Source organism: Tenrec ecaudatus, chromosome 12, assembly GCF_050624435.1.
Source record: "Tenrec ecaudatus isolate mTenEca1 chromosome 12, mTenEca1.hap1, whole genome shotgun sequence".
In the NCBI taxonomy this organism is placed as follows: domain Eukaryota; kingdom Metazoa; phylum Chordata; class Mammalia; order Afrosoricida; family Tenrecidae; genus Tenrec; species Tenrec ecaudatus.
Genome location: NC_134541.1, coordinates 119,123,799 through 119,146,440, shown reverse-complemented (window position 1 = coordinate 119,146,440; position 22,642 = coordinate 119,123,799). Strand labels below are relative to the sequence as shown.

The following is a 22,642-nucleotide window of genomic DNA, read 5'->3' as shown; positions in this document are numbered from 1 at the left end:
ACGGCCTTGCAATCTGGACCCACCCCCGGGGTCTCCCCTGACCCTCTTTTCAGTATAGGACAGTAAGAGCTTGGGTTCACATCCTAGCACCGACACTTATACTGGTTGTGTGACTTTGCCATTCGCTTCACCATTCCGCACCCTGGTTTCTTCATCTGTAAACCAGACCAAGTTCTCTGCCATCGAGTCAGCATTGACTCATCATGATCCCCCGTGAGACCGTAACTCCCCCTCGGAGCTGCCGGTGATTTCAAACTGCTGACCCTGTGGATCACAGCCCAACCCATAGCCACTACACTACCAGGGCTCCTTCTGTCAAGGAGCCACTTCACGGCGTGGATATGAAGACAAAACTATAAATATAAAGACTCTAGCAGTGAGGATGGAGAGACTTCATCAGGCAAAGACCCATTGGTAGACCAAGACATCCTATTTGGTAAAGCAGGGTCAGCGAAGGCAAGGGGGTTCCTTGTTGAGGCCGGATTTTCACCGCAGGAAAAACAGTAGACTGAAATGGAGCAAAGATCGCGAAGGCTGAGCCACGCGTCGTTCTGTCCCCCATAATGTCGCCAGCAGCAGCCACACAGAACGTGATTCATGGAGAGTCATTCTCTGAGGACTAGCTCCCTTTGCTTCTCACACCCCTGTGCGTCAGGACCTCTCAGAATCCCACGGCCACCCTGGGACTCACACTTTCCAGACCCAGCGGCGCCCCGGCCACCTCCTCCAAGAAGCTCCCCAGCCTCCACGAGACAAAGTCATTCATCTCTCCCTACCTTTCCTAAGTTATGCCCCCCTTTTTAAAGAAATCATTTGGGGGACTCGTCCAATTCTCACCACAATCCATCCATCCATCCATCCATCCATCCATCCATCCATCCATCCATCCATCCATCCATTGTGTCAAGAACATTTGTATATTTGTTGCCATCACCATTCTCAAAACATTTGCCTGCCCCTTTCTTATCTACTCTACTGTGCAGGCGCTGGAGCTGGGCTGCTCATGTCGAGGTTGGGAGTTAGAAACTACCAGATACCCTGTGGGGAAAGCATGAGGCTTAGTGCTCCCATAAAGATTTACAGGCTCAGAACCGCGCAGAGACCATTCTGATCTGTCCTAAGAGGGTCGCTCGGAATCAGAATTGACGAGATGGCAGTGGGGTTGGTTTGGTTAGTTGAGCTTGGGGCCTTCCAAGTCCCACTCAGAGACTCTGAGTTCTCATTAGGCATACCGGGATCTCAGCAGAGCCACCTGAGTGCCACAGGGCGGGACCTAGTCTGGCACAGACAGGAACGAAACCTCAGGTACCCCCAAGGTGGGGCCTCCCTGACCCAAGTCACTTAGAGCTTACCAAGCGGATCATCCGGACACATTTTCTCAAAAGATGCAGGACCATCATAAGGGGGGGGCGTGTCGGGCGCGGGGGGAGCGGGGATTATAAGGACGTTCTAAGACAATAGGAAACAGTGTTGGTGATCACAAGGCCAGGAAAGTTGGACTGAGGAGTTTTTCCATTTCGTTGGGAAACCTCACCCTGTCCACCCTAGAAGATTCATCTTGCCTCTTCAGACTTCTTTTTGTGTCCCAAACTCAAAGAGCACTTAAAAAGGAATATGGTTCGAGGATGTCCAAGCTGCCGTTTGGATGTGGTGAGCATCTAAGACTGAAGCATTCTCTGGGAAAGGGTTAGACAGTAGGAACACCACCCTCCGAAGTGGAGGATGGGCTGAGGAACCATAGTTTTGATATTTGAGTATTTTTGATATTTGAGTAACCATTTTGACATTTACGTTTGATATTTGAGTAACCATTTTGATATTTATGTTTAGCAGAGTTTTCTATGATTGTATAGCAATACTTTATGACTCACCCAAGTACGATGACTTTGAAAATCTGTACAAGGAACGCTGGGAAATCACAAAACCTTATTCTGACATTCGGGGGTGGGGAGTGTGCAGGCTGCCGGCTGTTTAAGGCCTGAGATGCCACCAGTACCAGCTAACATCACACGCCTCACAGAGAAGCCGTTCCAGCCGTCTCGTTAGGGGTGCCTTCATTGTTTGATCAGTGCTTCCTGCGAATGATGCTAGAAATCTCCAGATGGCCCTTGGTATGGTTCCTCTGTGCTAAAGGAACCGTGCTTGATAACTGATTATTTTGGAATTGGAATTGTTAAAATAAAAAGACAACAGGTCGCTCCCAACATTTGAGTTAGTACTAAGTACACAAACATTTTTAGGGGGTTCTATCTTTTTATTCATTAAAAAACGTACAAGGTTGGATCATGAAATGCACTGATATCTCCCCAGCTGTGCATCTGTATGTACTGTTTCCAGCCCCCAAAGACACACAAAGGCTGTACAAAGGCAGCAGCGATGTCATGAAAGCTGGGGGAAGATGTATTTGTGTTGGGTGGGGGGCATTGTCGGGTTGGAGCCCCGTGGAAAGCCTGGGACTTCCTGTCTTAGCGAATCATGCTTTCTTGTTGACCGCGGAAACATGCATCTCAAAGTCTCCTCTCGTTCACAAAACAATAACAACAGCAACCAGAAGAACCCTAGACAAATGGAACTAATTCAACACAAAGAGACATGTAGGGTCATCAGGGAAAGGAAATGCCTCTGTGGGTCAGACTTTGGATTCAATGGCAGGGAGTTTGGTTATTCTCACGGGGGCCATTGCTGGTGGCGGCAAATGATTAGGCACTTAATAAGCAGGGGTTGAATATTGGAATGAATGCCCCGACCAAACCAAGCCAGGTGCCGTGACACTGACCCCAACGCACAGCAAGTCTGCATGTGTCCGAGGAGAGGTGAGCTCCACAGGGTTTACAGTGGCTGATTGGGGGGAAGCGGATCACCAGGCCTTTCTCCTGAGGTGCCGCGGAATGGATTTAAACCACCAACCTTTTGATCTGGCAGTTGATTGTGTTAACCATTTGGACCATCCAGGGAGAGCAGAGTGAATACAGCTACTGCCAAATAGGTGCCCGTTGAGAAAAAGCACAGAGTTGTGTCTGCCAGGCTGTGAGGACATGGGAATGAGGCGGCAGTGATGGTGGTGGCAGCTGCAGCTGCAGCGGCCGCAGGGAGTTTCTATAACTCAATAATCATAATATTCACTATTAGGCTGCTGGCAGCTAACACTTGGCAGGGCCTGGCACAGAATTTTAGAGGCATGGTCTCATTTGATCCTGCAATCACTACCTCCCTCTCACACCCCCACTCCCCCGGCCCAGCACAGGCAGCAGGAACTTCGGGGTCCTAGAGGCCATTTGGCAGGGGCTGCCCAAGCTTCTCCACCAGCTCTGCCCTACCCAAGGGGCCTGCCCTAGGTCCTACCCTGTCACATGGGATCTAGAGGTTCAGTCTGGGACAGACAACAGGCACCAGCCCCACCTGCCTTGCACCCCATGGCTGGGGGTGGGGGGTGTTTCCTGCTTCCAGAGGTAACAAGGAAGCCCAGCAGCGCAGCTAGTCTCAGCTCCCAGGATCCCAGGGAAAGGATCACATCATTCATTGTCTCCTATCTTCTTAAACTGGCCCGTCCTGATGTGGTTGCTGCCAGATCAAGGTCAAAGTTCAAGGTTCCTAGAGAACTAAACCCTTCCAATTGTGGTAGGAGAAAGACGAGGCTCTCTACTCCCCTGAAAAGTTACGGCGTTGGAAACCCCAATGGGCAGCTCTGCCCTGCCCTGAAGGAGCACTGTGAGTCGGCATCGAGCAAATGGCAGGGGGAGTTTGGCACTCACCCCAGCCTGGTGTGTGGGAGGGCCTATACTCTGGAGCGTGGTCCCTCCCCCTTTCCCTGAAGGGCTGGCCCCTCTAGACCCCACATCCAAGACGCTGCAGCTTGGGTAGGGCCTCCTGGGAAATCTGGGTTGGGTTGAGACCTCTTGGGAGGAGACTTTGTGGTGAACTGCATGGGTCAGAAGAGGGTGCAGGAAGGATAGAAAGGGCTGCTGATCCAGGCTCTGGTGATGTCTTTGAACGGCGGGTTTGGGCTTGTGGGGAACTGCCTGGGTCTGGTTGAAGGGACAACCAACTGAAGAAGCCACCTCAAAGCTAACTCATACTGTGATCACGAGGTATCAAGGAGTCGATCCTCAGAGGGAAGAGCAGTCTCCGTTGTTTCTGGGACCTGGAGAGTGCTGCACCTGGAGCAGCAGATTTCAAAGTCTGCGGGCCCTGAAAGCAGTGGCAGCGGGGAACTTGCTAGAAAGGCACATCCTCCGATCTTAACCTCCTCCATCAGACGCCGTGGGGCCAACTCCTCAGGGTATAGCTAGCCTCTCAGGAGATTTGGGGGCCACACTCACATTTGGCTCTAGCCTTAACTGCGTAAAGTATGGTACCAGGGCCAGCTGGATCAGCTGAGGGCCGTGGGGGTAGGGGGGAACCATGAGAAATGCAGTCTCAGACGTGCCAAAGCAGAACCTGCATCTTAAACAAGATCTTCACGTGGTGGCTATGTCTGGAGAGCTTTGAGAAGCTCTGGAAACACCTTCAAGGGACCAAGCAGGTGGTGCTAACGAAATGAAGGTGAATCAAGACCAAGGTTATTGTCATGTGAACGTGTGGGTGACCAGAGCTTCTCCTTGTTCAAGAGAATCTGGACACCCGGATGCCAGAGGGAAAAATTTTCCGATCGAAACATCGCGGTGAGGGTCACATGGAAGGCTTGCAGGTGCCAGCCTGCCACTCTGCCCACGGGTCTTGGGACAGGAGCGCTGCCTGAATGTACACAGGGTTCCGAGCTGAGGGAAGAGAGCGCTCTCCCAGGTCTGGCAAGAGGCACACAGTAGGGAGTTTATAGAAGGTGAGCTCAGAGAGACCCAACTCCACCCCATCAAGGGCTCATCTGCGGATCATCAAACATGCAAGATGCTTGCTGGGAGCCCCAGTTGTCTGATTGGATCAGGTTGGCATTTGACTGGGGCATCAAGCTTTAAAAAGGTTCCCCAGGGAATCCCACCCTGCATCCATGTTTGAGGACCACTGGACTAGAACTGGCGTCAGCACACTCTCAAGGACCCCGAAAAGAAACAAAAACCAAACTCACTGTCATTGGTCAATCCTGATTCATGGTGGCCCCAAAGAACAGGGCAGAAGGAGGCCGTGTGGGATCTGGACTCTGTAACTTTTTCCACCTCTCCACCCCAAACCATTTTATTAGGCGCTAATTCAGACATTATGCTATTCCACAGTTCACTCACCTCAGGTAGTAATGTACCATGATTACCACAATCTGTCAGAAAAGAAGACTATAACTCTTACAGGAGTAGAAAACCTCATCGTTCTCCAAGGAGCAGCTGGTGGTTTTGAACTGCTGACCTTGTGGCTAGCAGCCTGACGGGTAACCACTACAGCACCACCGCTCCTTCAAGGACCAAGTAGTAAATAGTTTAGGTTTTGCAGGCCCAACGGCCCAGTCGCAACTACCCAATACTGCTTTAAGAGTAGAAAGCATCTCTACCGGTAGGCGCTGTGGGATTGGTTTGGGACTCACAGAGCCCCCGTGTGATGGAGTAGACTGCCCCTCAGGCCTCATAGACAGTTATCTTTATAGGGGGGTCCCTAGTGGCACAGTGCTTAAGTGCTTGGCCACACACTGGCAGGTGAGCGGTTCAAACCCATCCTTCCCTCGGCGGGAGGAAGACGTGGCAGTCTGCTTCCATAAAGAATTCCTCCTTGGAAACCCCATGGATCAGTTTTACTCTGTCCAAGAGTTCCTGGAGCCCTGGTGGCATAGAGGCTACTACAAGGCCAGCAGTTCAAAATCACCAGCTGCTTCACGGGAAAAAGAGCAGGTTTTCTACTCCCCTAAAGAGTGGTCTTGGAAACCCACAGAGGCAGTTCTTTCTTGTCCTGTAGGGTGACTACGAGTCAGAATTGACTCACCGGCAGTGGGTTTGCTTGTTTGTTTGTAATATTTCGGCAGCAGATCTACAGGTCTTGCCCAAGGAGCTGCTGGGAGGATCCCAGTCTTTCGGTTAGCCTTCCCGCTGGGTGCCGTGTTTCTAAGGCAGCCACCGATGCCCAGTCCGTGAATAAAGGGGGTGGTGTTTTAGCAACACGGCATCTATGAGCACAGGATTGGAATTCCACATAATTTTCACATGTCAAGAAATCCTATCTTTTTCTCCATTCTTTCTGATTTCTTCCAGTCATGTGAATACTGTTAACTCATCCCTGTACAAAATCAAGAGGTGGGCCGGACTCTGTCGAGAGAGGAATGAATTGAGACTCCCCAGTGTTTGTTTTCCCCACCCCAATCCCCCACGCTCTCATACACAATCCAGAGACCTTGGTGCGCATGCTTTGGGAAAGGCCCCACTAAGGACTGGTTTGGTCTGATGCTGAGCCCCGATTCCTCCACCACCCTGGTGGGGATTCAAGGAGCTAGCTGCCTTCTAGCGGGCAGTGCTGAGCCTCACTCTCTGACTGGAGACTGGACCCTGAATATGAATCAGGAGACAACCAGAGACTTATTCAGGAGGTAGTGCAAGACAGGGGCGATGGGCACAGGCTCTAGAGTCGGAGCAATGTGGGTTCAAATTCTGCTCTGCACTGTCACTGAGGGACCCTGGGCAAGTCACCTGCCCTTGCAGACATCTCACTGCCTTCTAGGCAAGCAGTCACTGGTGTGTGGGGAGCTATCCGATCCCCCTGCTGCTGCCATCCATCACACACTGTCCACAGCTCACACCACCTTCTCAAGGACAAGCCTTAGGCAGCACGCCTGGATTGTCTTCATCTTGGCTGGCACCCAAAACCCAAATACGAAACCCACAGCCATCAAGGGAATTCTGACTAGACGAGGGTTCTAAGACCAAAAATCTCTAGAGAAGCAGACAGCCCCGTCTTTCTCCCCTGGAGTGGCTAGGGGTTTGAGCTGCCGACTTTGTGATTAGCAGGCCAGTGCCTAGCCCCTAGTGCCACCAGGGCTCCTTGGGTGGGCACCGGATGTGGCTAAAGCCTCGTCTTCCTTGAACCGTATCTGGAGCTGGAGCACTCAAAGTGGACGCTGTACCCTCTTTGTCTGGCACAGTCCAGCTCAACGCTCTAGGTCATCATTCACAAGATGCTCTGCGGGGATGGCACCCCAGCATGGAGCAGCACTCTAGTCGCCCAACCTGGAGGCCAGACAGGAGAGGCTCACGATTGTCTGGCCAGTCCTACATGCCAACCGCAAGACACAAGCCAGTACAACAGCAACAAACCATTAAAAGGGCGAAGGGCCCACAAGGAAATGCTGCCATGGACGGCGGGGGCCATGCAGGTAGAACTGGAAACCCTTCTGGATCAGGAACAGGTCATGGCTGGCTCCCCGGGACCTCCTCCATCCCATTAGAAAGCATCCCACTCCCTTGCCTCCCTCAGAATGCAGGCTGGTGGCTCCAGCTCGGAAACTCAGCCCTGCCCTAGGCAAAAAAGCACCCCTCGGCCCTCCCTGCCCTGGCTCCCTGAGAACAAAGGAGGACTCCTGAGTGGTCACTCCATCCCTGTCCCGAGGCTTCCCTGTGCTGGCCCTTCAGTACTTATTCCCACACTTGGCACCGCCTGCCACTTACCACCCAGCACTGCCGGGAACTCCCAACCAAAGACCTCACATTAAAGCCTTCACGGCTGTTCTCCTTGCCAGAAAGGCGTCCCTGTTTGTTTTACGAGTTGATCCCGGCCCTCAGCCAGCCCTTCGGATGTAATAGCTCCCTGGGCATGATGCGGCAGGAGCTGGACGCATCCCCTTTTTATAGATGAGAGTTTGGAGGCTCGAGAAAGGTTAGGCCACTCACTTGAAGCCACCCAACTAGAAAGTGGCAGAGCGGGAACTCAACTTTGGGGTTTTCAGTCTTTAGAGGTTGCTTCTTAGCTTCTGGGTCTGTTTTCCTCTCTGGCTATTGGACTGAGGGTCTGAGAAGCCATCGGAGAACCATAATGCTGCTGGCGGTTAGGATGGTGGTGGTGGTGACGGTAGAAAGAAGGGTGGGACAAGGGATGGTGACACTAATTAGTGGGGGTGCTGGTGTTGATGGTGGTGGCGATGTTGGTGGGAAAGAGGTGGTAGCAATGGCTATAATGGTGGTGGTGGAGATGGTGATGGTGGTGGAGATGGTGGTGGTGACGGTAGTAGTGGTGATGATTTGGGAGGAATGGTAATGGTGATTATGGCAATGGCAGTGGTGATGATGAAGAGGAGGAACAAGGGGATGTGATAATAACATGCCTCCTTGATAAGAGCTATTTGTCTGGATTAAATGAGATTACTCAGCTAGAGTTTGATTCCCGTTGCCTGTTCTATTGTAAAGACCTATCTATACACGATGGGTCAGCTGGGTTCCCTAATCCATAGACTCACTCTAGACTGGGTTTCCGTGAAAAGTAAACACATTTTCTTCCTTAAACACAAGCAAAAGGCATGGATTTAAAAGGCGGGGGGTGTTGGGAGAGACACTTTTCTGGCCTCTCCTCTTTCCTGTTGAATATCTGCTTCCCAAGGGCCTCTGAAACCCAGCTTTGCTTCCCAAGGGTTGGGGTCCAAGCCATGGGGTCTCCACCTGGGTCTTTGGGATCATGGCCAAGGACATCTGACAAAGGAAGCCAGGCTTCTAAGGAGACTTGGAGGTAAGACTCCCGAGTTTAAGAAAGTGAGGGGCTGGCTCCCCCTAAACTATAGCCCCATGCTTCCTGTGGCCTGCGAGCTTGGCTCTGGCTTGTCCTCTCACTGGGGGAGATAAGGATCTTCACCACATAGTGACTCAGGGTGGGTCCAGCAGAGCCAAAGGCAGAAACTTAACACTTGGCTGCAGGGGCAGCAAAGGCTCTGAGTGCCAGGCCACAGGGCAGAAATGTTCATTCCTCCTCCAGTCGACCTCTCAGAGGACTTGAAGTCACGGGGAGGCGAGGGTTGGGGGGGGGAGAGGCAAGTGGGCTCTACAGTCAGACACTTAAGGTCTGAATCCACCACTTGCCATCTTTGTGTGACCTTGAACAATAAATAACCACTTGAGCTTGTTTTCCCCAGTGCAAAGTGCTGGCATTGACACCACCCACTTCACCAAAGTTGTAGAGGTCATGTTGATTCTGCACTCACAGTGAACTAACTGCCCCATATGGTTTCCAGGCTGTATTCTTTTAAAAATAATTTTACTGAGGGCTGGTACAACTCATCACAATCTATCCATCCATCCATTGTGTCAAGCACATTTGTACATTTGTTGCCATCATCATTCTCAAAATGTTTTCTTTCGACTTGAGCCCTTAGTATCAGCTCCTCGTTCCCCCTCCCTCCCTGCCCCCTTCCTTCACAAACCCTTGATAATTTATAAATTATAATTTTTTCATGTCTTATACTGTCCGACGTCTCCCTTCACCTACTTTTCTGTTGTCCGTCCTCCAGGGAGGGGGCTATATGTAGATCCTTGTGATCGGTTCCCCCTTTCTCTCCCACCTTCCCCTTCCCCTCCTGGTATTGCTATCCTCACCAGTGGTTCTGAGGGGTTTATCTGTCCTGGATTCCCTGCGTTTCCAGTTCTTATCTGTACCAGTGTACATCCTCTGGTCTAGCTGGATTTGTAAGGTAGAATTGGGATCATGATAGTGGGGAGGGAGGAAGCATTAAAGAACTAGAAGAAAGTTGTATGTTTCATCAGTGCTATACTGCATCCTAACTGTCTGGTCTCCTTCCTGTGACCCTTCTGTAAGGTGATGTCCAGTTGCTTACAGATGTGCTTTGGGTCTCCACACTCCCCTCATTCACAATGATATGATTTTTTGTTCTTTGATGCCTGACACCTGATCCCGTCGACACCTTGTGATCACACAGGCTGGTGCTTCTTCCATGTGGTCTTTGTTGCTTCTTGGCTAGATGGCCGCTTGTTTACCTTCAAGCCTTTAAGACCCCAGACGCTGTATCATTTGATAGCCAGGCACCATCAGCTTTCTTCACATTTGCTGTGCACCCTCCTTGTCTTCAGGGATCCTGTCGGGAAGGTGAGCACCATGGAATGCAGGGCTTTATTCTTTAGAGCAGCCTGCACCCTCGTCTTCCCCCCATGGTGCTGCTGGTGCCTAACCCAAGGTACCAGCTGCAATAGGCTTGGTTTTGCTTGACATCACCAGAGAGTCACAAGGATTGGGGATCCCTGGGTGGTACAGCTTTGAGACCACCCAGTAACACCGTGGAAGGAAGGCCTGGAGGTTTACTTCTGAAACATCGGCCACTGAAAACCCCGAGGAGCCTGGTTCTGCTCTGACTCCTGTGGGGTTGTCACTTAGCCCAAATCTACCGGGTGACCACGTGAATTTGAGGTCACGCAGTGAGAGAGCTTAGTTTACCCATGTGTAAAATGGGAGTAATAATTATGTCTACATCTTCTGGTTATTGGAAGAAACTCAGTGAAATAATAAATGTGTCTGGCATGTAATATATATGAAAAAAATCTGTCTGTTGCTTGGATTATTACTGTAGAGGAGGAAGCCAGCTGGGCTCCATCCGTATTTATTTGACAAACTCTATTAGGTATTGAAAGAGAAACAAAAGTTGCTTTGTCCCTGTGTGTAAGGCAAACAAAACATGGCTCCCAAACAGAACAGTCACACCTCCTCCAGGAAGCAAGGCCCCCTTTGACGCAGTGTAGGAGCCAACTGTCCCCAACCCTGGGAAATCCCTGGCTTATGCAAATTCTTTCAGTGGGGTCTGCCTGTCAATCACCTGCATGGTACGAAATAGAATGAATAGGGGTTCCGTGGTGGAAAATGTAACCAACACCATTGACTAATTTGTGCAGAAATTGTTAAGTGTGAACCTAATTTGCTGGGTAAACTTTTTTATTAAAAACATTTATGAATATATATATATATGAAGCAATAAAGCTTTATCCTGCCCAGCCTCTAGTGATAGAGTGAGGAGTTTGGGGGGGGGAGCGGTTTGGAGGGGGTAGTAGAAAGAGGCTGGGGTAGGGGACCTAAGACCTCTTGGGGACTGAGTGGGTGTGGCTTGCTCGCTGCTCTACCTCCCATGCCTGGTGCTATCGATCCATCCAGGCCACAGATGCTCACGGAGTCCCTGTGAGGAGCTGGACCACAGCAGTGAACTTGAATCCCTTGTCCTCAAGAAGTTGACACTCTGTTCTAGATTCTGCTAACGTGTTTTCTGGTACAGGAAACCCAGGATAGGTGAATCTAGAGACAATAACTAGAATTAGGGTTCTGGGGGGTAGGGCAGGAGAGGTGGGGGCAGGTAAGGGGGAGCTGATAACAAGGAAGGAAGACAATGTTTTGGAATTGGTATTGTGGGAGCGAGTACACAGCACTGCTTGATGTGGCTGAACTAGGGAATGTTATGGTGTCTGGGCGAGATCCTGATAAAATGGTTTCAGGAGGAAAAAAAAAAGAAGACGTTGTCATTCTTGTGAATTAGAGTTGTAGCACTCAGGGATACTCCCCAGCTACCTGTTGGTGGATGATTGAATGAATGAATGAGTGGCCACGGGAAAAGTGCTTTCTAATGGGAGAGGAGGCATCTTCTCATCACTCACACTGGGGGAGAGGAGGAAGGTGTCTGGACCCCTCCCTTCCAGGGTTGACCTCCTTGACCTGGGGCTCTGTTCAATGTCCTGGCCTGGCTGGCTACCGGCTATTACCCTGTGCAGAGGGGCAAGGGCCAAGCCCAACAGCTGGTCCAGACCGGCCCCACCCAGCAGATTTGCTCTTGGCTCAGACATGGCCCCTCCTCGGCACATTGTACACGTTCCAACAGTGATCTTTCAACTTTCGCTGAATTCTTCAGGGAGGATGTTTCCGGTTTGTCACCTCAGTGTGTCTCCTCCTGGCCCTTACCCGTCTAGAAGGAGGGTAAGGGAAGCAAGGCAGCGTTTCTGGGATTAATCAGAGCAAAGGCAGGCAAGGTCCCAGGCTCTGAGTTAAGGTGCATGGGCTGCACAACAGCTGCACAACCTCCAGGCGAGAGCTGGGGGTACCCTGCCCAAGTTCCACACAGAGCTGAGCTCCCACGTCAGCTTATCCAGCCCCCAAATCCTTAACTGGTACCTACCCTGCATGTCTGGAGGGGAAGATTAAGGAGGCTTGGGCTTTTAAGGAGTATTCTTGATGGAGCCCAGGACTGCTAAACACATGGGTGTCAGTTCAAAGCCACCAGTAAGAAGCTGCACAGGAAAAAGACGAGGCTGTCTGTTTCTGTAAAGATTTGCGGCCTTGGCAATTCTACAGAGGGTCTCCATGAGTCAGATGGAGTAGAAGGTGGGGGCACTTGGGATTCAAACTTTGGGGGCAGGAATCTCCACAGGGCAGACACAGGTGGGGATTCTGCCAACCCCCCTCTTCCTCCAGCGCCAGCGTTCTGAAGCAGCCCTGTGACAAGCCAGCCTCTGCCCCCCACCCCTTTCCCCGGAGGCAGAGGCCTGTGCCCTGTCCGAACATGGCGCTGCTGCTGCTCCCTGGCTTCGAACCACCACCCTTGGTGCTTTCCTCCTCCCTCCAGCGCTTCCAGGCCTGACCCTCCCTCTGGTGTCCCCTCCCCACTTGGCTCTGATCTCTTCTCCCCGAGTCTGTGTACTCACAGTCCCTACCGCTCTCTGCTTCCTGTCTTTCTCTTTGTCTCTCTATTCATGAGCAGATTGTTACATGCTGGTGTGTTTCTTTTTTTTTTTAAACAACTTATTAGGGGCTCATACAACTCTTATCACAGTCCATACATATACATACATCAATTGTATAAAGCACATCTTTACATTCTTTGCCCTAATCAATTTCTTTTTTTCCCCTCCTCTTTTCTTTTTTTACATTTTATTAGGGTTTCTTAAAGACTTCTCTCTCTCTCTCTAAAATCTTTAAACCAACCCACCAAGGCTAACTTTAGGTCCACAGCTTCACACATCCCCCAAACATTCTTGAGTTTTGAGTTTTCCTCACTAACCAAACCTCCTGAAGCCCCAACCCACTATTGTGCAGTGGACAAGGGAGGCCCCTTCCCCAGGGGGCAGAGGGGGCTTACAACCAGGGGACACCCACAGGGAAATTTCAGACATCAGCAGCCTGCGAGTGGGGGAAGCTTGTTTGCGAGCCACACACCCAACGAAGCCCTCCTTTCAGACACAGGTTCAGGAGTGAGCTTCCCAGCTCAGCAGGAGGAAGCAAGGATGACTGGCTTTGTCCACAGAACAGGCCTGTGTTCGTCACCGAGACTGGTGTCTGCAAGCCTTCCCTCTCTAGCCCCTCAAGGCCCTCCAGGTCTGCGAACTTCCCGAAGAGGAGAGAGCTGGGCTAAGTTTTAATTCTCTTGCTATCCCTGCGTGGCCCCTTACAGAGTCCCAGGGCCACTTAGACTCTCACTGTCCCTCCCTTATCACCTGGCCACCCTAACCTGCCTCTCACTCCCTCACCTCCCCAAGTCATCTCCCAGCAAACCCAACCAGTGAATTTCTCAGGTGCAGACCAACATACAGTGTAAACAGAAATAAATAAAAACTATAACTAAATCAAAATGCTAAGGCTTGCAGCCTCCTGTAGGTTTATTCCCCACACATTTATTTAGAATTCACTGTCTGGTGGACCCCGCTCTAAGGACTTGACACCAGCTAACCCGTCACCGTCTGTTCTGTGATCTGACGGGAACTGCCATTCAGGTGGAAGGGTGTGACACAGGCTGCCACCGCTGAGAATCAGTCGGGCTGTCACACAGCATTACCCATCCCAGGTGGCACGCACAAGAGATGCAGTGAGTGCTCACTTACAGAGGTTTGAATCTCTGCTCTGCTACGTAACAGCTGGATGGCCTTCACCTCCCTGAGTTTCTATCTATCTTTAATTCAATGAAGTCGAAGTGCTAATAAGTCTTGCTTCTTTGGGGCTGCTATGAGGATTAGTTGTTCTCTTTCTTAACCCTGAGCTCTTCTTGAACTCTGGGGGACAGAAGCCTGGCGAAGTCTCTGTCCTGTCACCTGACCCGCAGAGCTGGGTTTGTCAGCCCCTGTGATCAAGCAAGCCAGTGGAGGTCTTTAGCTTGTTGCCTGACCCTGGGCGGTGGGACGTGCCAGCCCTTACAATTGTGAGCCTTGTCTTAGCAGTTGTGCAAGCCGTTTCCTTGAAGTGATTTTCTTGGTATGTACTTACGTGTGAGCCCTGCTAGCTCAAATGCATTGGGTGTTACCACCAGCCTCTCAGAAGAAGAAAGATGGGGCTTTCTACTCCTGGGAGGAGTTACAGTGTCTGAAGCCCGCAGGGGCAGTTCTACCCAGTCCTAGAGGGTCACCGTGAGTTGGAATCGACTCAATGGCAGTGTCCCCACCACCACCTCCAAGATATATTTATGTACAATATTCACTTCACTGGCTTTGTTCCTCACAGGAACATACTAAGATATCACCAGCCAAGATGATTTCATCCAACGCTCTCATTTGTAATTTACTTTATAGAATTGTATACTTTTTCTTCCTTCTGTGAATGCAAAGTGATATAAAATACAGCCACGATGCTGTTCAAACTCCCTGGGTCACGCAAACCCACTGTTCTGAGTATCTGGTGCAGCTACAGCTTCCAGCGTTCCTACTCCTGTAACCCTGGCAAGAGCCCCAGGCATGACGACTGCGCTTTATCCCGGAGAACCCCGTGACTCCTTAGACTCTCTGCCAGGCAGGGACTCGCTCTGACGGCCCCATTTTGCAGATGGGAAAACAGATTTAGAGCTACTTGATCAAGGTCACACAGCTAAGAAGTGAGGAGCCATAGAACCCAGACAATCTGATTTCCAGACCCTTTCTTTGGGAAAAAAAATTCATTTTTAAAATTTGAGTGGCAGACAGGAGCTCACTTTATGCTATGCTTGTTTTAAACAAGAAGCAAAGATGTGTTAAGGGAGCCCTAGTGGTGCTGTCAGGTAAGCACTGAACTGCAAACTTCAAGGTCGGCGGTTCGAACCCATTAGTTTCTCTGAGGGAGAAAGTTGAGGCTACTTGCGTCTTTAAAGATTTACAGCCTCAGAAACCCAACATATATGGTTACATTGAGTGGGAGTTGGCTCTATGCCTGTGGGTAAATGGGGTGATTACAATGCAATAAATGCAGGGGGTAAAACAACAATGAAAAATCAAATTGTATGCAGGAAAAAGTAAGTCTCCTTCCAACCAGCTTTCTGTCACCAGCTTCTAGTATATCCTCCAGATCTTGTGTATACATACATATATGTATTTGTTGGGAGAAAGATGGTGTATATGTATGTATATGTATATATGCATACACAAATACACAGACATATATATATATTTGTTGGGAGAAAGATGGTGCTTTCTACGCCTGTCAAGGGTTGGACTCTCAGAAGCTCATGGGCAGTTCTACCCTGTCCTAGAGGGTCATTATTGGTCAGCATTGACTAGATGGCGGTGAGTTGTCACTGTCGTTTGGATATGTACTTCCTTAAAAAAACCCCAAGGCCTGTTGTCATTGAGTCTGTTCTGACTCATCGGAACCCTACAGCACAGCAGGGCTGCCCCATGGGGTTCCAAGGCTGCAAATCTTTCCCAAAGCAGATGGCCACATCTCCCTCCCACAGAGCAGCTGACAACCAAACCAAACTCACTGCCATCAAGTTGATTCCAACTCGTGGTGAGCCCTGGTGGCATAGCAGTCTGCTAACCTCCAGGTCAGCAGTTTGAAACTACCAGCTGCTCCTTGGGAGAAATAGGAGGCTTTGTACTCTGTAAACAGTTACACTTGCAGAAACCCATAGGGGCAGTTCTACCCAGCCCTATAGACTCACCATGAGTCACAGAGTGGCTGGTGGGTTTGAAATATCAACCTTTGGTTAACAGCCAAGCGCTTAACTACTGTGCCACCAGTGGTTTCTCTGTAAGTGTGTGTGTATACATATATGTGTGTATACATATATGTGTGTATACATAACTAGTCCATTTTTAAAAACATACAAATGATAGTATCCTTTGCATTTTTCTCTTAATTGTACATCTGAGAGATTTATCAAGACGTACTTCTTTCATTTTAAGACTCTTATGGGGTTCCAGCATTTACCAACCCCCCCCAAAAAAACTATACTCACTGCTATTGAGTGCATTCTGACTCACTGTGACCCCAAACCAGTACTGGTGAGTTCCTTTTTAAAAACTATTAGTTGGGACTTAATAATATATCATATCATTCTAAATTTCAATCATGTCAAGTAGAATGTACAATTGCTACCACCGTTTTCAAACTTCCTTTCTCTACGCGGACTCCTTGACATCACCTCCTTTTTACCTGCCTCCACCTCTGGACCCTCCGCCTCCTTATTCTGCTTGCTGCCCCGGTGGGTTCATCAACCCATCAGTAGAAAAGCATTTAACACAGCTTCATGATACCTCTGAGATACACTCTAATATGAAGAAACAAAAACTGAAGAAAATACAAACCAAAAATACAGAAAATTTTGGAAACCAAATCAGGTCCAGCCCGCATCACGGGAATCTACTGGCAAAGTTGTAACTGTTCAGGTCAGATCAATGCCTTTGACCTTCTGTCCTCCTCTCTCCCAAACACTGTTTAGGGACCACCTTCCTCCCTTCCCTCAATTGTAGAGATGGGGAGTCTCCAGAAGTTTAATTCCCAAGTAGTCCCGCAAATGAATCTCGGGCTCCCGCTATCTCCATCGCCTTCTGTACTCTGGATGGTCACAATTTAGGCTCTGATACTGACCCCTCCTTGGACTTGGGATTATATGGATTCCAGTCCTTCAGTGACTGAGGATGGTGGGCTTCTTCCAGGTGGACTTAGTTGACATCTCACTTGGATGGCTGCTTGTTTGGAGACAAGTCTGGAAGACCTCAGACGCTGTTTTATCTGATAGCCAGGCATCCTCTAAATTCTTCGCCTCATTTGGCTCTAGCACCTGTATCTTCTGTGTTCCCTCCCTGAGAGCGGGTATCGAGCAGGGCCATTGTCAGAACTAATTTTCTTTTTTGATGGGCATTTAGCCTATGTCCGACTGTTTGCTCTTATGGACAGGGCCGAATATGCTTTTTGTAGTGTGCTGCATCCAAGTGCTCAGATATGAATTGGGTCAACTCCTAGAGCCTACAGGGCAGGGTCATAAAGTGTGCAAATTTAAAATATTAGCTAGTTTTGCCAAATTCCCCACATCTGCTGTACCAACTGGTGCTCCCTGGCAGCGTGAACACCTTCACCAGGACTGTGACCCAATGATCTCACATGTGACAGAGACAATCATTGTCACTTTATTTTGAATCATATAAAAGATACACATGGGCATACATGCATACATATACACAGACACACATAGGAATATACAGACACGTGTACTTGCATGTACACGCCCCCCTCTGTCCTGTCTGTGAGCAGAGGGCAAACACCACACCTCTTATGGCTCCAGTCTCTCCTGATCCCAAAGGCCTGGGCCATAACCAGGCCTCCAGCTCTGCCTGTGCGGATCCCAGTGGGCAGAGATTCACACACAGACTCCTTGGCCTGGGGCTCAGTCTCTGATTCGGCATGTCTTCCGAGGCTCAGAGGAGGTGTATTTCTAACCAGCTCCTAGGTAACAGCCGGGCTGCTTTGAGACTCACTGCCCTAGCTCATTCAGTCTCTCGTCTCCACCATCTGAACTGGGAGAGTCCAGAGGAAATCAGGCCTCGTTGCGGTGGGAATAACAATCGCTCAGGGTTACAGAGAGCACAGCTCATGCCAAGGACCCCCGGTGGCACTATGTATTGGGCATTGGGCTGCTATACTGTTCCAAGTCATCAGAAACTGCAAGAGAAAGACGAAGCTGTATGCTCTTAGAAGGGTTAACAGCCCCCCGAACCCTTTATCGGGCCCTAGGGGTTGGAATTGACTCCATGGCGGTGGGTTTCGTTTTTGTCAAGGGCATCACAAATGCTGCCCACAGGCCGACGTTGAGGTCTCCTCCCATTTCCTATATCTTAGGGTGGGACCTTGGCTCAGAGCATCTGCATCTTCGGAGCTTAGCCCAGTGCCGGGGATACAGTAGGCCCTTTCTGGACCCCACTGTGAGCTGGGCTGTGTCCTCACTAAGCAGAAAGCGAAACCTCCCCTGTCACCCAGCTTTAGGCTCTGCACTGGTCTGAATGTGCGTCACTCCTGCCCAGCTTCCTAATGCTGAGGAGGTCCCAAGGGAGCTGTCTGCATCATCCCATTGAATCTGCTCGCCAGCTCTGAGGAAGGTCTTCTCACCATCTCTGCGCTAACGTGAGCACTGCGGCTTGGAGACAGAAGTGGCTGCCTGAGCAGGAAGGGTGGGGCTGGCCTTGGGATGCAAGCATCTCTATTCCAGCACCCACAGTGTTCTAGCAGCCCGGCTGGCTGCTGCCGGGCAGCTCACCAACTCTTCATGACCCTGTAGTGCCCTTGAGGGCAAACCCACTCTCCTAAGCCAAGGCCTGGACTTGAAAGTGTGTGGGATCCATAGAGGGCCCTGGATGTCCCAGCCTGTCAGCATGTGGTTCTCTACTCCCTCTGGAGGGAGAAAGGGCCAGCTGGAATCTAGAGAGGACCTCTGCCCACTGAGATCTGCACAGGTGTGCAGAGGTGTGGTGTTTGTCCTCTGTCCACAAATAGGACAGAGGAGTGTTTGCACATGTATGCACATGCAAGTACATGTGTGTGTATATTACTCTGTGTGTACTCACATATCCATGTGTATATATGTTTACCTGTGTAGGTGCCAGTGAATGGATGTGTACATGTATGCACATGTGCACACACATGTACAGGTGCCAATTCTTGTGTGTGTGTGTGTGTGTACATGAACATATGCAGGCGCAATAGGAATGGGGGGGCCTTATATTTTTCTTATGTGTAAAATTTAGTGATATTAATAGTATTTTTTAAATTTTTATTTTATTGGGGGATCTTGCAGCTCTTATAACACTCTACACATCAGTTGTATCAAGCATATTTGTACCTATGTTGCCATCATCATTTCCAAAACACTCTCTTTCTAATTGAGAGCCCTTGGTATAAACCCCTTCCTTTCTCCTCTGTCCCCCACCCTCATGAATCCTTGATTAATTATATATTGTTATTATTATATCCTATCTTACATTGTCTGCTGTCTCCCCTCACTCACATCTCTTCTGTTCCTCCCCTCGGGGGGGTAGGGCTATATATCCAACCTTGTGATGGGTTCCCCTGGGGAGCCTTATCTTTCAAATTTAGACTCTAGAAGTTTCAGACAAAGCAAACCTGAGCTGTCCACTACAGAGGAGGATGAAATCAAAACCACTCCACAGAAACTTACCAACCTAACTGGCCACCAGTGGGCATAACCAGAGTGGAAACAGAGTAAGGGGCCGTTGGTCAGGAAAGTCAAGGCTGTGTTCTTTCACCATACTCATTCAATCTGCATGCTGAGCACATGCTCCCAGAAGCATGAAGAAGGAAGCATTGGGGTTGAAGGAAGACTCATTAACTACGCCTGATATCCGATGACACAACCTTGATTGCTGAAAGCCAAGGAGACGGGAAGCACTGACTGACGAACATCAAAGGCTATAGCCTTCAATACGGGTTACCATGTATCTCACTGGGAATATCTGTTGCAGTGAACCTCCTTACATACACAGATGTCCGGTTGAGGACTCGGGTGCCTGCCCCAACCCTGATATATTTCAAAGACCTGGTGTGTGTGCGGAAGCTGGACACTGAACAAGCAGACTGGAGGAGGGCGGATGCGTTTGAATTATGGTGTTGGAGAAGAATATGAAATATACCATGGACTGCCAGAAGCACGACCAGTTCTGTCTTGACTGAACGACAGCCGGGATTCTCCTAGCATGAAGATGGAGAACGTGTCGGATGTGATACTACCAGGAGCCATCCCTTGAAAAGGACGTCCTATTTGATTCAGCAGAGGTCAGAGGGAAAGACAGGAAGACCCTCCAGGAGATGGACCGACAGGCGGCAACAACAGTGGGTTCAAACCGAGCAGAGACTGTGAGGATGTCGCAGGCACAGGCCTGGGCAGCGGTCCGTGAGCCAGAATTGACTCAAGTGCACAGGCAACAAAGACAGAGTGGAGAACTACGCGTCAGTTAAAAGGATTAGGCTCCATTTCTAAACAACACTGATAACTCACACAGAAATGACAGAGACATGGGGACAAGTTTAAGAATGATCGGTGTTGCATTGCCCACTAAGCAAGGGAAGCATGGGCTGACTTGTGTTTATACGTAAGCAGTTCTACCTTACTTATTGAGTAATCCACCCCTGGAATGAAGCAAACCACTTTTGTTACACACCCACCCACAACAATACTATGTCTTTGACATATTTCTTATGGGTATGTGTACAGATGACTGCAAAGATGTAGAGAAAGTTTCCCCCCAATAGGAAGGTGGTTAAGTCTGGAAGGCTAAGGACAAAGAGAATTGAGGGCCCCCTGTCCTGCTCTCACGTTTAAAAGGGAGAATGGAACGTCTGGTCCTCAGGTAAGTGAACCTTGCAGGGGGCGGGCAGGCTGGGTCATTCATGGAGGTTAGGGCAGCAGAATCATGAGAAGATGGTGAGCCTTTAGGAAACAGCTCCTTCCCTGCACCTCTAGGGCCAGGCTGCCAGGCGACACGTTCTGTCGCCACGACCCAGGGGTGGGGGAAGGGTGAGCTGCTTGACTGGGGTGGTCTGGAGATGCTTTCCATTTAGTGCCTCCACTTCTCCACGCTGGGGTGGGGGGGACAGAAGCACCCCTTGTTGACCCCCCCACCCCTGTTCCCAGCTGTTCCAGCACACCTAAGCCACCACACCCTCCTCCCGACAAACTACACAATTCTCCTCCTCAGCACCCCAGGGGGACATCTGACGATTCAACTCAAGTCCCATACCCCACTGAGAGGGGCTGTCGGTGACAGTCAGCCCCAGTGCCTTTGGCTGCGCTCATCACCAATTCCTTCTCAGGACCTAAGGAAGTCTGTCCACCCGCAGGCACCTCGGTTTTCGCTTCTGTGAAATGGGAACATTGGTAGTGCCCCCCCACCCCGCGCCCCACCTCACGGGGGTGTACAATCAGGTCGCTGGCGTCCGGGGTCCAGCTTCGTTCGGGGCGGGCGCCGAGCACGCAATGAGGATTCGCTCCTGGAGCGCAGGGGACGCCAGCTCAGCCCGCCCCTGCACGGCGAGGACACCCCCTCCCAAGCCCCGAGTCCCGCCCCACGCACTCAGTTCTGCCCCTGCGACCCTCGGCGCGCGTCCCCCACCCCGACCCCTGTCCCCAGTCCCCAGGGCCACGGTCGGGCTCTGTGCGACGTCCCGCGGGAAACTGAGGCCGGGACCCGGGGTGGGCGGGCCGCAAGCCGGGCTCGGGCGGCTGTGAGCGTGTGCCCCCTCACCCCGTAACTCCCCTCCCCCTCCCCCCGCCTGCCCGGGTCGCTGCTGTACCTGCTTCGGCTGCGGCTCACTGGCTGGCACTGGGGCGGCGACACGTCCCGGTGGCAGGGAGCAGGCTCTGGCGTCGGGCTGGCAGCGCGCGGTCCGGGAGGGCGGGGGCGGGGGCGGCGGGAAGCTGGGGAGAGGCGGGGGCGGAGCCTGCTGGGCACTGGGCCCTGGGCTACCGTCCTGGGACTGGGACTTTCTCCCTCAGTGCCCCCCCCCACTCCTACGCCCTGCTGCGACACCCCCACGCATGCCCACGCCCCACTCTCCCGACACTGACCACAAACATCTACACACCCCACTGTCCCCATCACGTCCCCCCACGCACGCGCACACCCCACTCGCACACACACCCCACTCCCTCGCACACCCGGACACTGACCACAAATATGCACCCCCCCCCACTGTCCCCATCACTTCCCCCCCCCACGTGCGCACACCCCCCACACTCCCTCTGCACGCCTCTACACTGACCACAAACATCTACACACCCCGTTGTCCCCACCACATTCCCTCACACACATTTACATCTCGCTCTCCCTAGCTACACCCCTAGCTACACATCCCCCACAGGTGTGCACACCCTCACCTTCCCCCAGCAAACCCACTCCACTGTGCACACACTTCTCACCTTGCACACATACCTGCACAGGCAACACATGGACAAATACATACCCACAGACGCAGTTCCCCAGACGGACACATTCTCCTCCACATCCCCCTACACATACATGCCTGATCTCTGAACCCACGTGTACATGTCCCTCTCACAGGAACACTGCGATCTGTCCCACGCCCCATACCGGCCTCCCAACACACCCCACCTCACCCACCCCAACACACACATCACAAGCACAGATTGTCCCTCTCAGCAAGTGGGGGTTCTCAAGAGCTAACCCTGGTGTCTACTGTCCCTAATAATGCCCCAGCACCTCTGGGAGATGTCTGAATTCTCTCACCTCTGCTTTCCCAGGGACTTCGCTCCTTCACCCCAGTCGCTCACTCTCTAGATCGCAGACATCCCTCTGAATTGGACATTCAAGCAGCCCACCAGGGCCTCTGGTTCCCTCCCCGGAACACCCACCACCCATTTTCTTCCGCCCAGCCACTGTGCCGGTGGTGTGTCCTCCAATGTCCTCTTCCTTCCCTCCCTGCTGCCTTCTCTTTGCATCTGGCTCAGGCCTGTCATTCCACCCACTTTCTTGCACTTATCCCTAGCCCTTGAGTCTTC

At 51.1% G+C, this 22,642-nt stretch overlaps 1 protein-coding gene across 1 annotated transcript in view; it reads right to left on the bottom strand.

Annotated features, from left to right (window-relative positions):
• Window positions 1–21,493, bottom strand: part of SCNN1B (sodium channel epithelial 1 subunit beta) — a 74,929-nt gene extending 53,436 nt beyond the window's left edge. The window contains exon 1 of the mRNA XM_075564610.1: window positions 21,418–21,493. The gene's annotated coding sequence lies outside the window, so the exon portion shown is untranslated. The remainder of the gene's footprint in view (window positions 1–21,417) is intronic.
• Window positions 21,494–22,642: the final 1,149 nt, after the last annotated feature.